The sequence below is a fragment of the Camelina sativa genome, chromosome 5, assembly GCF_030686135.1.
Source record: "Camelina sativa cultivar CO46 ecotype springtype chromosome 5, ASM3068613v1".
In the NCBI taxonomy this organism is placed as follows: domain Eukaryota; kingdom Viridiplantae; phylum Streptophyta; class Magnoliopsida; order Brassicales; family Brassicaceae; genus Camelina; species Camelina sativa.
This window is the reverse complement of record NC_141884.1, coordinates 38,343,298-38,349,045: the sequence shown is the minus strand read 5'-3', so window position 1 is coordinate 38,349,045 and position 5,748 is coordinate 38,343,298. Positions and strand designations below refer to the sequence as shown.

Sequence of the window (5,748 nt, the reverse complement as noted above, 5' to 3'; positions counted from 1 at the left end):
CTTTCTACTCATTTGTATTCAGAATCATTTTGGTCTCTTTTATAGTATGACTCTGAACCATTGCCCAATTTTTTTAGACGATGTAGGATATTGTACCCGTATTTTTTATTCATCTATTGAGTAATATATGTCCGTTTTAAAATTTTGTATTACATCATATGCAGGAAAAAATCACAATTTTTATTAACTAAATGTATTAAGAATAATTCAAGATAATTTAAATATAAATTCAAATAAAATGCAAGGGAATCATATAATTATGTTTGAATGATGTAGAAAGATTTCTTTGTTTTTTTAAATCTTACCTATAATTAATTTTGAAGTTTTGGTAATTAATATTAAAGTCAATGCATTAAATGTAAAAACTTTCCAAAAAGTATTTTTGAGCAAAAACTGCTGCATGACCTGAACGGATATTATTCGTGAACATAGATAAATCATGTGATTATTTTTTGTAAAATTAATTAAAGTAAAGAATAACGTTAATTAATTTTTAATTAACTTTGAGCAAATTAGATGTTTCTGAATAATAACGTAACTACAACCATATTATAAATCTAAGAATTTCCAAAATGGGCCCAATAATCACGATTGAGAAATACCCAATCCAAAAATTATTTCAGCCTTCAGGAAAATAAGAAGCATGAAAGAAAGATCCTTTGTCGTTATCAGCAAGATCCACCGCCATTTTTTTTTTTATCCTTTGTCGCTGCAGCCTCGAAGTCCGCTGGGAATTCTATCATCGGAGACACCCTCGAACAATCAAGCTAATGAGACAAAAAGAAGTTGCTTTGTTATCATTTTCTCGCCATCGACCGCTCTCCTCATCTTTCTCTTCAAAGAAAGTCTGTTTTCTACTCTCAACTTGAATTATCATCTTCTTAGAACTTCAGTTTCAAAAGAAAACAAAAAGAATTTGGTTAAGATACCTTAAAATAATAAGATATATTTATACAACATCTTTGTTCCCATACAACAAATATTGGTGTTTGTTGTTTTTGTGATTACCTTTCTTCTAGTTGTACCACATCAATGCACCGCATAGCTTGTATTTATAAACAGGATATCTCCATCATCTATGATTTACATGATTTTTGTAAGCTGATGAAAATAGAAATGTGTTAAAACACACAAAGATTATGTTTTAAAAAGGATCACTAATAAGACACCCACCTTTTCATTTAGGATTGTAGGGTGCACATAACGGAGAAAAGCAAAAGTAGCAACCATTACGATGAGAATATATTTATGTTTTATGATTTTCTGTATGCGATTGGTTTGTCTTGTTTGGTGATGATAATTGGCGTGTAGGTGTAGAATATTTATAGGGTCTATAGTAGGTCGATAATGATTTCTTTATTTACGGCGAAATTTCTGTAGTTAGCAAGTAATTAGGGAAGAAAGATTTGTAATCTGTTTGATTAAGGAATATGCTAGGAATCATGCATTAATACCCATTTAATTTTTTTTCTTTGTTTTGATTTTGTAGAGGTATTGGAGGGAGAAGATCTTTGAGATAGAATTTTAAAATTGAATGTATAGAGTAATTACATGTAAATTGTGATTAGGTTGTTTCTAAAATCAGTAGAGTTAGAGATATTAGTAATACGCAAATCTTTTTTTTTGTCAAAGTAATATGCAAATCGTGATTAGAGATATTAGAGTTATTTATTTTTATTTTTTTGTAAAGATATTAGAGTTATTTGTTATTTTAAAAATTAATTTATTTGTTTAGAGAATATTTATTGATTAGTTGTTAGATTGTTTCCAAAAAGAGGGAAGTTACAGATTTGTGAAAAAGGAATATAGCAAATCTTGTAGCAATTGTTGGTTTTGTAATATTTTTTTTTTTATTTTTCATTTTTAAAAACACAATGGCAGTCTTGTAAATATGTGGCAAGTTTAGGATTTATTTGCTAAATGTATTTGCAAAATGTATATATAGATTTGTTTTGATTTTGTAGAGGTATTGGAGGGAGAAGATCTTTGAGATAGAATTTTAAAATTTAATGTGTAGAGTAATTACACGTAAATCGTGATTAGGTTGTTTCTAAAATCGGTAGAGTTAGAGATATTAGTAATACGCAAATTTTTTTTTTGTCAAAGTAATACGCAAATCGTGATTAGAGATATTAGAGTTATTTATTTATTTTTTTTGTAAAGATATTAGAGTTATTTGTTATTTTGAAAATTAATTTATTTGTTTAGAGAATATTTATTGATTAGTTTTTAGATTGTTTCCAAAAAGAGGGAAGTTACAGATTTGTGAAAAAGTAGCAAATTTTGTAGCAATTGTTGGTTTTGTAATATTTTGTTTTTATTTTTCATTTTTAAAAACACAATGGCAGTCTTGTAAATATGTGGCAAGTTCAGGATTTATTTGCAAAATGTACTTGCAAAATGTATATATAGATACATAAAAATATTTTACGTATGTTTTGATTATATTTTATATATGTTTTGCTTATATTTTTTTGTTAATTTACTTTTTTTATATTAAAAGTGTATGTAAAATGTTACGTAAATGCAAAATCGTATCGGTGAAATTAGTTGGAAAATACTTAAATATATGTAATATATTTTCAGTTTTATGATTTTAAAAAACTGTTTGAGAAAAATTTATGATTCATTCGTCATCTTTGCTCATGAAGTAGTGGGAAGCAATTCTTGTCACCTCTGTCTCTCTTGGCAATGTAAGAATTAAGAAATTTACTTTTTTTTTTCTAAGAAAGTTTGCAGCCAATGGTCTGGTATGATCTAAAAAGATAATCGCCATTGTATGTACATTACAACTTACATAAACTAAATTTGGTATGTGGTTTGTTTAAGCAATTTTAATAGTACAAATTTGTTGATGTAATTTTAAAATATATTTTCATAAAAAGTAGAAAATGAGAAAATCTTATTTGTCACATTACCATTAATATTCTGAAATTGGAACTCCGCTAAAATTATAGAATTATTTTTGAAATATCTTGCAAGATATCACGAACATCTAACACATAAATAAATTTACTTTGTGAATATGCAATTTCAAAAAAAATATATTATCAAAGCTATACTCTAAAAAATATGATTAATTGTTTGAAGATTTCAAAAATATGACATCATATGATCAAAATATTATAAAGACAATAAATATCTCAATAATCAAGAAGATGAAAAATATCAACATTTATCACGATGATAATACAACTAAGCGTTAAGATACATTTCGATTAGTTCTTATAAATTATTATATATGTATAAATAAATAAAAGATGAAATATTTTAGTAATATATGTTTTAGTAACATAATAAATTTAGCTATTTATTGATACCCAAAAAGTAAAGAGCAACTAAATTTTGGAAAAAAAAAACAAATTATTTGAAATAAGAGAGTCAAATACGAAAACTCAAATAAAAGTCAACTCAGAACTGGATCTTGAAAACAGTATGTATAAATATAATTTGACCAACATGTAAAAATATACAGTACTACTGTACTAGTATATGATATGTGAGAGAATCAAGAATTTCGTAATAATTAAAATCAGCCAAACTAAGTCATTATCACTAATTTAATTTTACTTGAAGCTGTCATTAAAAGCAGCGAAATCAAGAAATTAATTTAATTTATTAATTTCGTAATACTGTAAATTAAGTCATTATCACTAATTTACTTTAAGCTGTCATGAAAATTACCGATTCATTTTTCGTTTTACACACAAGAAAAACGTGCTTCTATCATAAAGAAATGTCTATCTATACTAGTATTTTTGCAGCACTTTTTGCTCAAAAATATTTTTTGGAAAGTTTTTATATTGAATGCTATTTAAAGCTTATATTCATATCCAAACAAGTTTAAGTAACTTTTTCTACTATCCTTATAACCAAACAAAATTAAAATATTTTAAATATCCATATATATAATGTTCTATAATTAATATAGATATTAAGAAGATTTATTCCAGATTAAAGAAAAATCTCCTCCTATCATCTCTTTTTGATTTTAAAATTTAAATGTAGTGAATTATCATATAATATATAAAGTTAATAAAAAGGTGTATTTTTCCTGCATATATTGTGATTTGAATTTTTTAAAACAAACATATATTACTCAATTAATATAAAAAGTGTCTGTTCAACATACATATTTAGTAAATAAACTGTATATAGTAAATTATAAAATTTTAAGAAGTTTATAATTTATAACTGATATATCTAAACTTAATAAACAGTTTTAAATTATAATTATTTAAACATATGAAATTTTCAAAATTACACAAACAAGTTATATTACATGACGGGTTATATGACATTACAAGATTTAATTAATAATATTAAAAAATAAACTATCAGTAGTATGATATTTCAATATGGGTTAAATCCTCATTTTAATGTTTTAACAACACCAATATAAAATATGTCGAATCAAACTGATTTAATTAAGATTGTAGTAAACAAAAATTATTGTGTGGTATACCACGGTTTATATATTAAATAACTTAAATTAACAAAAATGTATATTAGCAAAATTAGTATTAAAATAATATATTAACAAAAAAAATGTTTTAAAAAAACTTACTCCGCGGTGTACCGCGGGTCATAATCTAGTATACATAGTAAAACAGTAGTAATAACGTAGGAGCCGAGACTCGATCCCGGGTATGATGGTACCTTCTACAAATGGACTTACCTCCTGCTACTGCACTAAGTTCACTTCACTTCACTATATACTATTTCTTTTCCCACAAACTAAGTGTAAAATTAATAAATGGTGTTAGGCTAATCTGTTTTCTATCGTATATTCATATGGATATGGTCATTGTTAATTAAAGAAACCAAAAAAAGATCTGGTCGTCGTACTATCTTTATTATTTTCCCGGCAATGTTCTTTTGCTTTCTCAACATGCATGGCAACCTCGTCCAGGCAATCTTTCTCTCTTTGTTCAAGGGACTCAAGATGCTTGAGGTCGAGAAAGAAAGAAAACGTTAATAAATCCAAACTACTGTATAGTTTATAGGTTCCTAGCTAGAAATTAAAGTACACTCTACTGATCAAAACAGAAACCAACTAAGGATAATCCCATAAAAAAATTACTCATATAAAAAGATACAATTTTATTTCTGTATTTAGATTATTTATACATATCAAAAGCAAATTAAACAATCCAAGAATTTGGAAGTAGTAATATTTTTTCTTCTTGTTTATGTAGAAAAAACGAACAATGCAATCCATAGAAGGTTATATAAGTTGGTGGATCCCTTCGGCTTAATTAGGACCGGGAGAGCAATTTCCAAGTAATATGTCTTCCCAAAGCAATTTTTTCTCAGGGGATGATTGTGATGCGTTTTCAGGATAGGCACGACAACATTGATATTTTAATCATAGTCGCATGATTCTTCGAGTGCTGCAAATCTGTTCAGCTGGCTTAGGCCTTTTTTGTTAGTCTTACTCTTGACAGTCTTACTCTTGACAGATATGTCTTCCCAACGCAAAAACTTCACAGGGGATGATTGTGATGCGTTTTCATCAGATTGTACCAAGACAACATTGATATTTATCATAGACAATCTCATAAAAACACTCGGGAAGACAAAGCAATCTGAGACGCTTCCCAGGATTAGTATAAAATTTGCTGGGCGCCTATTATCTAGTGTCCAGCATAAAAAGTCAGTAATGATCCGGCGAAGTTTCTCATCTCCCTCTCCTAAAATGATACCAACATATATTATTATAAGCGCAAGGATAACAAAAAAGGCATT

General features: G+C 26.9%; 1 long non-coding RNA gene across 1 annotated transcript; it reads right to left on the bottom strand.

The window, feature by feature from the left end:
* Positions 1-410: 410 nt before the first annotated feature.
* Positions 411-1,295, bottom strand: LOC147944896 (uncharacterized). The gene is made up of 3 exons (XR_015598085.1): positions 1,174-1,295; positions 1,009-1,101; positions 411-887 (listed from the first exon to the last, which is right to left on the bottom strand). It is a non-coding gene; the product is annotated as an uncharacterized LOC147944896 (long non-coding RNA).
* Positions 1,296-5,748: the final 4,453 nt, after the last annotated feature.